This window comes from Schistocerca piceifrons, chromosome 1 (genome assembly GCF_021461385.2).
Source record: "Schistocerca piceifrons isolate TAMUIC-IGC-003096 chromosome 1, iqSchPice1.1, whole genome shotgun sequence".
Taxonomy (NCBI): Eukaryota; Metazoa; Arthropoda; class Insecta; order Orthoptera; family Acrididae; genus Schistocerca; species Schistocerca piceifrons.
Window position 1 is genome coordinate 613,045,957 of NC_060138.1, and position 11,652 is coordinate 613,057,608.

The following is an 11,652-nucleotide window of genomic DNA, read 5'->3' on the forward strand; positions in this document are numbered from 1 at the left end:
GTTCAGTGGTAGGAGGCAATGGGCTGTGCAACCTTTAATTCAATATTCGAAGAATTTAATCTGTTAATTTAAACAATAAAATCAATTTTTCCAAGCTAAATGAAGTCGCCGATAGCTTGTCTAAGTAGAGGACTATCAAGTGACGGCTGCTGAGCAGTTTTCGTGATACGAGTAATTTAATTCATAGAATACACAATATGGCATAAGTCTACAGTCGTTTCAGAGGCCGTTAGATCAAAGTCAAGACCACGGTAGCGCGGCGGAATAAGAACCCTTTCAGCGGCCAGAGAGTTGATGCCACCACCAAGACCACCAACCTGAGGATGGACGGGCGGAACTGACACTCAGCAGTAACAATAAGTGACCGTCGGCACCTCTGTCTCCAGGAAACTTCCTTTGTCGGAGGAAGTACACTGTGTGCGAAGTCCGAGGTAACAAAACTGCTGAGAGACGCCTTCCCAACATCATTTCTTTATCGTTATTGACAAGCTTTACTTCGTGAACAGCAGTATCGAGGTAGTAGCCGCCATATTCGCGATACATGTATATGTTTCCATCACCATAGAAGCAACCGCACGCACTTAAGTTCCGCCATAGCCAGTACTTTCGCTGTAGAATGCTCGTAGTACATCCTTCCTTGATTAAGCTGTAAATACTCTATTTGTAACGCGAGGAATTCACCTCACAGTATCTGCTCCACGAGATTGGTTATCTCCGTCGTGGTGACCCTATCTGCTTCCTCGCTACAAGTTTCTACTCACGGCACATTAGCTTCGTTTATGATTCAAATCCAGGAGTTTATTCTCTAATATAATGCACCGACACTCTTTCTATGGACTGAGCTGGGTGTCTTTATTTGTCTCTTCCTCCATACATATTTTATATACTTTTGTCTTGGCCCACAGCAAGCCTGCAGATCGCCTATTTAGCTCAAACTGTGGACTAGCAGTTTCCACCTTTCCTTGTAACGAGATTGTCTCGTATTTCTACGCTTTCAGAATATATCAAGTTTTACTTGAAGTGTCTGTTGCTGGTCTGTAGTCTCCCCTGTTTCCCTCAGTATCAATTGATTCTAGAACTCTAAATCCCTGCTAGACGTGAAGAGGCCTTACGCGATTACGGTCCTGAAAGGAGAAGACTAGCAGTGAAGGCATTTTAATATAACGGTAGAGAAGACAGTAACAGACTGAATATATCGCTTTAAAAATCACCACGAATCCGAAGATCAACAACGTGAAGAAGGTTAAAAACAAGCAATAATACTTATTTTTATGAAGCAAAATGTTAATATTTAGACCTACATTAGGAAAGAGAAATACCGACGACAGCCGAATGAGAGCACTGAAATAATTCAGTGGCGACAAGTGAAAATCTGTGCCAGACCAGACTCGAATCCAGATTTTCTGCTTGTAACGTGTGATCAAATCCGCAGGACAGAACAGGTAGTCGGGATTGTGGAAAGGGGCCAAAAATGAGTGGCTGTCAGTCACACTCGAACACACATAACTTTATTTAGTTGCCCAAACATTACAACGCAAATTTCCGAGCTTAACTATCGACTGAATATGTCACGCAATCTTATGGCTTAAGGAAACAACCTCATTAATTTTTAAAAAGGCAGAAAGCCCAAGGCTTTATCCTTAAATATTTTTTAAATGAGGACGAAGGGCCAAACAATCTAAGATTAATAAGTAAGGAATTTAAATTTTAAGACGACTCAAGGCCCATGATTGAAAAACACAACTACAATAAATTTTCAAAAGGCAGAAGGCCCAAAGCTTTATCCAGTAAATATTTTTAAATGAGGCTGAAGGCCCAAATAGTGCAAGACTTGAGAAGTAAGAAACGTCAAGTTTAAAGCGGCTGAAGGCCCATTACTTAAAACCCAACTATAAGCATACAAATTCAAGCCAACGAACACCAATAAGGAAAGGTAGTAAAGCCAGGGGCGCTCAGAAGGTTCCGGGGGTCGGTATGCGCTTGAAATATTAACGTTCGCTTACGGGATACAGGTAGTCGGTCCAACATATCCGATCCACCGGCAACTCAACCAAGAGACAGTCAACGGACCCACCGACAAGACCACTTGCTTTCCACCCGACCAGGGCACACAGAACTCCAAAGCCAAAACCTAAAAGGCTTAGCCGCCCACAACCAGCTACGCATAAGCTGTCAAAACTACACACAAGTGTTGGTAAGCGACAACACAGTGAGGAAAGGACACTGCCTGAATTTCACGTCAGGAGCCAGGGCAGGTAACCGGAACGTTAACGGCCACAAGGCAGAGAATTCCGCTGGTGCACCTGGACTTCAAAAAAACCAAAATACAATTAAACTCCATTAGATGGTGGCCAAACTTTCGCCAATTCAAACACTCGCTGTTACCTACGGGATTACCCTCAACAGCCAACCATGGAAACCAACGGCACAATGTGAACAGACTGGCTTCAGTAATTAAATCACCACTCAACTTTGATGTCCTGGTCGGTAATCCACGGACCTCGTAGCAACCGGAACAGCTCCCACACACACCGACACTGCGTAGAGACCGCCAGCGGGCCCGGCCCACTGCAACTCACGGAGATTTCCTGGCTGATCGACACCAACCGACCGACTCCTCGTGCACCAGTACGGAGACAGCACTAAAATAACTGAGCAGTCGACATCACAAGCTACACACAATTTCACAAACATTAGGAAGAAGACCGCAACCGATGCTAAAAGCAGTGGCCGAGCAATGACACGGCCGAACCATGAGATACACACCGCCAACCCATAAGCAAACGGCGAGAAAATACACGTCGTCCGGTAAGACGACCAACCGACGATGAGCCAAGACCCTCCCCAGTTGAAGCCATGTGTGCCGGGGACGGTCGGCGAGTCATGACTATCCAAGCCTCACTATTCCTCCAACCCGACCGACTTCCACCGCGTCCCAACTCTGCGACTGCCAGGTCCAAACTGCACTGCAGGCGCGTTTGAACTCACTGGTAGATCCGAACTGACTCTGAACACACGACATCCTCGATGTAATAGTAGTAGTAGTAGTAGTAGTAGTAGTAGTAGTAGTCAGCAAAGATAATACGCCAGGACTTATATCGATAAGCGCCGTTGCTGCTGCACACGGGCAGGCAAGGCGGCAACTAAGTGACACCACTAATTGAAATTAACATAACGAGTTGGTAGTACAGTAAAAACAGGATGTCAAACGAGATACGGCAAGAGCACGAGCCAGCCACGGCTCACTGCTTTACACCAGCGGTCGTTTAAACTGCTTCAGCTATCGAAGCACGCTTCCCGTCCGATCAAAATTCCCAGTTTGTCACACAGTACTTCCGCGGCGAAGTAATACTTAAACCTTGACGGCATTCATGATATTTTCAGTGGGGATGCACCCTAGGTCGGACCTCTTGCGGGAATCAGGCGAGATGCTGCGAGAAAGTAGGAAAGTGGACGGGTACCGCTACGGATATAGTGTGTGCCGGATTTGGAATTTGGATTGGACAGGAAGCGGGCTCGGATAACTGATGCGGCTACGGCGACCTCTCGTATAAATCTGCTACTCAGGGTTCGACTCCCGATCCGCCATTGAATTATTTCAGTGCCCTTATCACATCTCCGAAAGAATAGACATCACACATATTATAGTAAACTAAATTCCGTTTAAACATGTCACTATAGTGAAGTATGTAAGGATGAGATGAAATACACTGAAGAGCCAAAGAAACTGGATCACCTGCCTAATATCGTGTAGGGCTCCCGCGAGCTCACGGCATGGACTCTACTGATGTCTGAAGTAGTGCTGGAGGGAATTGACATCTTGGATACTGCATGGCTGTCCATAAACCTGAAGGAGTACGAGGGGTGGAGATGTCATCTGAACAGCGCGTTGCAAGTCATCCCTGATATGCTCAATAATGTTCATCTCTGGGGAGTTTCGTGGCAGAGAGAGTGCTTAAACTCAGAAGAGTGTTCGTGGAGCCACTCTCTTGAAATTCTGGCAGTGTCAGCTGTTGCATTGCCCGGCTGGAATTGTTCAAGTCCGTCGGAACGCATAATAAACGTGACCGGATACAGATGATCAGACAGGATGCTTACGTACGTGTCCACTATCAGAGTCGTATCTAGACGTATCAGGGGTCCTATATCATTCCCACTGCACATGCCCCACACCATTACAGAGGATCCATCAGCTTTAACAGTGCCCTGCTGACATGCAGGGTCCATGGATTCATGAGGTTCTTTCCATACCTGTACACGTTCATCCGCCCGATAAATTGGAAACAAGACTCATTCGACCAGGCATCATGTTTCCAGTCATGAACAGACCAATGTCTGTGTTGACGGTCCCAGGTGAGGCGTAAAACTTTGTATCGCGCAGTCGTCAAGGGTACACGAGAGGACCTTCGGCTCCGAAAGCCCATATCGATGATATTTCGTTGAATGGTTCGCACGCTGACCCTTCTTGATGGTCCAGCATACAAATCTGCAGCAGCTTGCGGAAGGCTGCCCTTCTGTCACCATGAACGATTCTCTTCAGTCGTAGTTGGTCCCGTTCTTGCAGGATCTTCTCCCGGCCGCAGCGACATCGGAGATTGGATGTTTTACCGGATTACTGATATTCATGGTACACTCGTAAAGTGGTCGTACGGGGAAGTCACCCACTTCATCGCTACCACTAAGATGCTCGGTCCCATCGTTCGTGTACCGACTATAACACCACGTTGAAACTCACTTAAATATTGTAGCAGGAGTAACAGATCTAACAACTGCCAAAGGCACATCTTATATGGGTGTTTCCGACCGCAGCGCCATATTCTGCCTGTTTGCCTATCTCTGTATTTGAATACGCATGCCTATATCAGTTACTTTGGCGCTTCACTGTGTATCAACGCTAGTTAGATGAGTCATGAACGTTTACATTTTGCACGAGAGTAGGAGTGAAGGAAAAGAATACGCGATAACATAAAAAAAGTGCGGAGTCTCGTTGTAGCACGTAATATCTAATATACTCAAATTTCTATTTGCTGTCATCATACTCTAATTGCTTCCATTTGCTTTCATCGCCAAATGGTCAGTGAATCTTTTCACATTCTGGCAGACACATTTCCGAATAATTCTGTTTTAATCCATTACTTTATATCAAGATTTTATTTTCTTGAAACTCCCACACTGGTATTAACAACCTTCTGAGATTTGTTTTCCTTTCTTAGTGCCAGTAACGCCGCTTCATGTTTGCGGAAGCATCTTTGTTAAACAGAGCACTAACGTATGTTCCTGTACAATGTTCAGTGCTGAAGATACTGAACTTGTTGATTAATCTAAATGGATAAACCTCCAAATTCTTGCAAGGATCGATATGTCTGACCTACTTCCTGACTTCCTACTTGTTGCCCACACATTCACGAACTCTTTGACATGGTGTCATGAAAAATATCGGGTAACCTAGTAAGGTAGATGAAAGCTTCCTACGGAGAAGAGCATGCGCCACTTGAAAAGCAGGGAACTGCTTCCTCGCGGGCACTTCTGAGAGGTCGGCAGTACTCTCTGCAGCCGCGCCGTTTATGCACCGACGCTGAGGACGAGCGAGTGTCGTGGGCTAAAGTCCCCTCGCATATGCACCTCTCAACTCTTGAAGTTAGGTACGCAAATCTCACAGTAGTGTCTACGATAAGACAAGATTTTACTTTTAAGCTTTGCGGCGTAATTACCTCACCTCTACGACTTGAGCAAGGTGACCCCTCCAACTTAATGCCTTGCGTCGGACTAAAAGCAACCTCAGCTTCACAGTTCACCCTCCACTAGAGGGCACCTTTCCCTAGGTGAGATATGAAGGCATAACTGCCCATTAAACTTTATGCTTGATGGTCTCATTTACGAAACGTATATTTTTCTGAGAGAGAGTATTCATTTCGGTTTCCTCATTTCTTTCATTGCCGACTTTAAAAACACAGACACTGAATTCCCTGCAGTCAGCATGAGGCTATATCTTCTGTTCATTACTAAGGTGAATAGCATATGTGCTTACAGTTGCTGGCTAACAACAAGGGATAGTACCCAGGTAACTACAATTTCGAATTCAGATTTGTACGAGTACTATTTGGAAGTAAATTCGATCGGTGGCGGGATGGAAACCACTGTGAAAATAAAAAACGTTGTTTTTGCCACAGTTAGCTACACCTTACAGCTACTTTTCAACAAAGTCCCTACTCCGACGTAGGCATTCGTTGTTGAGTTGTAACAACTTTCCCATATCCTCTTCATAGAAGGAAGCTGCTTGCACTTTCCGCGCCGGCCGGGGTGGCCGAGCGGTTCTAGGCGCTACAGTCTGGGACAGTGCGACCGCTACGGTCACAGGTTCGAATCCTGCCTTGGGCATGGATGTGTGTGATGTCCTTAGGTTACTTAGGTTTAAGTAGTTCCACGTTCTAGGGGACTGATGACCTCAGAAGTTAAGTCCCATAGTGCTCAGAGCCAATTTTTTGCACTTTCTGCCAATTCTGTACTCTGGTCTGCACCCTGCTGTCTGTGCCAGAATGTTGCCTCCTTGTCAGTGCTGCAGGAGCATTCTGCCCTGCAGAGTGCAGCCGAGAATAATTGTCATGAAGTAGGTAATGTATGGCAGTTACGTTATGTGAGCTACAGGACATCAGGCGAAATCACTCATCGGGCCTTCATTCTTCATGAGAGAGAATATTGTTCCAGGCATCTTTCCATGCTCACTGTGCGTTCAAAACAGCGACGAGACGCAGTCGGCTGGCATACTAGGGACGCCGCCCAACACAACTGTGCAAAGTTTCATCGGATTTTCACTGTAGATTCCATTTCTCGTGCAGTCAAACCTTACTTTCCGAACAGCCCACGTAGACAAAACATTTGAAGTTAACTTTAAGAAAAGTAAAATCCCCACACTCAAATGACAGTTTCTGATACTTGTGTTACATTGTCGTTAATTACCAGACTCTGAAATCAAGGTCTCAGATGCAAACAAGTGAGATCATGATACGTCCCGAGATGGTCACTTCCACCTCTGCTTAAGGAAACATTTTCGTCAAAACACCTTGCACTACGTGAATACCAGAGGTGAAGGCAGACTGTTCCCAGTCAACACTCAGTGCACCAGTGCCTTGGGTTAAATGTCGAGAGATTTCACCTACAGTATTCGAGCGGTAGGCGCTGTTGACATTGACCTGTTCCACTTTTCACTCTTGGTGGTACTTCAGAGAACAACGCTATATTCCAGCCGGCAGTTAGGCTCGCCGTCAGTACATAAGCTGTATCTCACACTCACTCATCACGCTCTCGAAAACCAAGCAAAATCATTTACATCTTGTAGTTGTGGATTATCGCTGGCAAGGGATACCTCTCGAAAAATGGTGACACACTAGATCTACTGCAGGGCTTCACAACATACGTGCTCGCGGAGCAAGCTGTGAGCAGCAATGCGCGAACATGGAGCAGCGCGAGCACGCTACCCCCACTACCGGACCAGAGCGGAGAGTGGGGAGAGTCATTTGGGGTACACAACAGCTGCCGCCTGCCAACGTAAATCCGCGGCTACCTGCAGGGATATCACTCACGAATTATTACTGCGACAAATGAAACAAATAAAGGAGAATGTACACATGCCACATAATTTTACTAGCTTAGTGTACGCCTCTACCATCTGTAGACACTGAAACTAAAGAATTCAACGACAATCCTATATTTTCAGCACTTTCTTCAACACTACTTAAAATATCACCTCCAATTGTAGTGTTCTTCATGGCTACTACATCGAGGAGCTCCTCCCTCACCTGAAGATCTGTATTAACACCTCTAATAAATATGGCAAGCTGCACTGTTCCAGTGATATCAACACTTTCGTCCAGAGCTAGAGAATACGCCATAAAATCTTTACAGATATTTGCAAGCTGGCTCTGGACGTCGTCTGCCATGTCCTGTATGCGACACATAATGGTCATGTTAGATAATGGCACAATCCGAAACTGTTCAACTTGAGATGGACACAAATGTTCCGCTGCAACTACCAAACATTCTTTTATTAAATCGCCATCAGTGAAGGGGCACAGGGATTTTGCTAAAAGCAAAGCAATTTTGTAACTCACTCTGACAGCTGCCTCAGTTGATTTTTCTTCGTCGACCAGATCTTCTTCGGACAGCTTCCTTTTCAGTTTAATAACTTCCTGTGCACGATCTGGTCCATCACATTTTCCACGTCCGTAGTCTTTCGCGTGGTACGACATATAATGTCACTGCAAATAAAATTTCGTAAAAGAATTCAGCGTTTTGTGACATACTAAACATTTTGCAACACCATCTTTTTCTGTAAATAGATAAAATTCCTCCCAATGGGGGTTGAACTGCAAAAGCATGGTTGGGGTTACACAACGGTGACTTGATATGATTCTTAACCAGCGAAGTGACTGTTAAAGCTGATTGTAGTACTTAAAACGTTACACAGTCGGCGCGAATTCAATAGGCACTCGGCGGCCCTGTTCAAACGTGCGCGCGCATTTCCCCTCCCTCCCCTCCCTCCCTACTCAGCGACATTGCACCTGCTCGCGAGCACGTGCCTGAGCAGACGCGAGTACTCGCGCTCAAAACCGGCCAGTTGTTAAGCCCTAATCTATTGTAATGGGACGCGAAATTAAAGCGTCACCCATCCACAAGGATCAGCTCAGTTTGCAGGTAAATATAAGTTTAACTTCGTGTTTGTTTATGTATTTGTAATATTTTGTTCTGTTTGTAAAATATTTAAAGTTTTGTATTTTTGTTTTGTATGTTTCATGTTTGGAGAGAGCAGCGCAACTCGCGGAAACAGCATCTTCACTGCCGGAAGCAGAAAGAAAGTTGCTGGCCACTAGATGTCGCGGGTCAACGGCCAAAGAGCAGCAGAAGATCCTGTGATCGGGTTGTTGCCTCGAACCACCAACATACAAATAAAAAAAAAAATAAAGAAATTCTAATTTTCCATTGTAACAGCGTCACAGAATGTTTAGTTCATGTTGTATTTTGTGCAGTTCTGTTCTGTTTTGTCGTGTCTGATGTTCACATCTGTATGTAGCATATACGAAGGCAATAAAACAGTGTATGCTCTAAAGCTTAAATACGTGTTCGAGAATTATTTATGAAGAGTTATATTGAGGAAGAATTATTACTGAACTTATCCAAGATATTTATTTTCAGAAGAGTTTGAATTCGATTTTTTGAATCTTGAAAGGTTTAGCAGTCTGATTTTAATATGGGAAAAATAAGATAACTTTCAAGAATATAATTTCCAAGAAGAAACAAACGGCATCTAAATTTCAAAAGTTTGCGCAAATCAGTAGCACTTAGTGACGTAATTTTGCACAAACGACTCAACTGAAGGTGTTTTAATTACAGTTTCGTTCAAGAAACCTTTATAGAGAACTTTAAAAGAATTTAAATAATTTTTGAAGTGTTTTGTAAACGATGTAGGTGACGAAGTCTGCACATGGTCATATTTCGAACAAAAATCATTGGGTCTACGCATCGTTACACTACACAGTAGCCACTGAAACGTGGAAAGAACACGTAACTACATTACGGGAATTGTTTAACCGTTTATTTATAGATGAATTACTTTAAAATTATCTAATTCTTAATTCGGAAAAGAAGAAGTGAGATTTTTTAGGCATATAGTGGACAGTAAAAATATTAGGCCAGACCCAGCACGTATTGAAGCTATTGCTCGATGTCCAAGTCCTAGAAATCGGAAAAAACTAAAATCATTCTTAGAAATGGTACGATTTCTGAGAAGATTTCTTCCAGGGCAGGATATTGTGAATCTTAAATTACTCGATTTATTAAAAGAGAGATCGGTACGACTCTGGGGAAAAGAGGAAGAGGAGGTCTTTAATAAGATAAAAGGGGCATTAATAGAAGCTAAAATGTTATACCACCCAGATTTCAGTCCGGACTTTTGTATGTGTACAGACGCCTCTGATTATGGTGTGTCTTGGGTAATATTCCAAGGTGATTTGTCTAATGAAAAGTGATTATATCAACGTATTGGACTCGCTAGTAGAACTTTAAATAAACATGAAAGAAATTATTTTGTAACCGAGAAGGAAGTTTTCGCAGTGGTATGGGATTTTCAAAGATTTAGGGGATTATCAATTGGAGGAAAAACAATTGTATATACTGATCATCAGGCTTTAACCTTATTAAACAATTGCCGGTTACTTAAACGTAGGTTATTACGTTGGGTATTATGCTTGCAGGAATTTCAGTACGAAATTAGGTATATAAAAGAATCTCAAAATGTAGTTTCGGATGCTTTGTCGAGACTTCCAGTAGGAATGGAGAATATTAGCATTGAAAAAGAACCAGGAACAAATTACCATGTTTATTTCCATTTAAATCAGGAGAACGAACGTAAGATTAAACTGTTAAATAACTGCTATTAAATGCAATCAAAGAAATGACGATCAGTATAAGGATGTTATACAAAACCTTAGTACTGGGGAAGAAACAATTGAGACTAGAGGTGTGTGGTTATATGTCAACGAGTTGTTGTATTGGAAGATCAGAGGTGGAAAATTTGCATTCCGAAATCTGTCGTTACTTATATCCATGAAGGTTACAGGCATTTTGGTATTCATAAATGTGGCAAACATTTGATGAAGTATCATTATTTCAAAAATATGTCCCGCACTGTAAAAAGCATTATTAGAACTTGTGAAATCTGCCAAAAAGTTAAAGTTGGTAACAAATCTAAGCATTATAAATTACATCCGGTAATTCCTAGAGGTCTATGGGATCTACTATCACTGGATTTTTTCGGTCCTCTGCCTCGTAGTTCAGGAGGATTCAGTTATGTGTTAAATAATGGAATGTTGGTCCAAACATGTGAAACTATATAATTTGAAACGAGCGAATACAGCAAGCGTTATACGCTGTCTCACTCGAAATTACTTTGTTAACTGGGGCATTCCTAAACGACTTATGTCTGTCAACGGTAGTGCTTTTATTAGTCAAAACTTTCAAGATGTGATAAAACAATATGGAATAAGGCACGTCTTAATCTCAAAATATCACCCTCAAAGTAATTTAGCAGAAAGAGTCGTGAAAGAATCAGGACGGTTATGTAAAACATATTGTGCATCTAGACATACTCGGTGGGCCAAACTAATGCCTGAATTCGAAAAAATACTAAACGAATTGCCTCATCTAACGACAGGGTTATCACCTATAGAAATTTTAGGCAAACGAATTATACGAGAGCCTTTACTAGCTGCTTTACCTTGGCCACCAGTAAATGAGACCCAACAATGCATTTCAAGCTACAAAATTCGCGAACAGATTGTTAAGAAAACTGAACAGAGACTTAAAAGTTATAATCAACATGCTATAGAACGCTCATTTCAAGTAGGAGACCTTGTATTAGTACGATCTCATCCTAAAAGTTCGAAAATTAATAAGGAACGTAAAAAAATTTTCTTTACCTTTGAAGGTTCATATCTTGTCCATAACGTCGTACATCCCAAAGTGCTACTTCTTATGGAACCTTCGTCAGGTGTAATTAAAGGTTTATATAGTGTTGATCAAATTAAACCCTTCATTCCTAAAGAAGTTAATAGTTAGTTTATGTTACATATGAACAAGTGTTCGTGGTTTATTCATGCA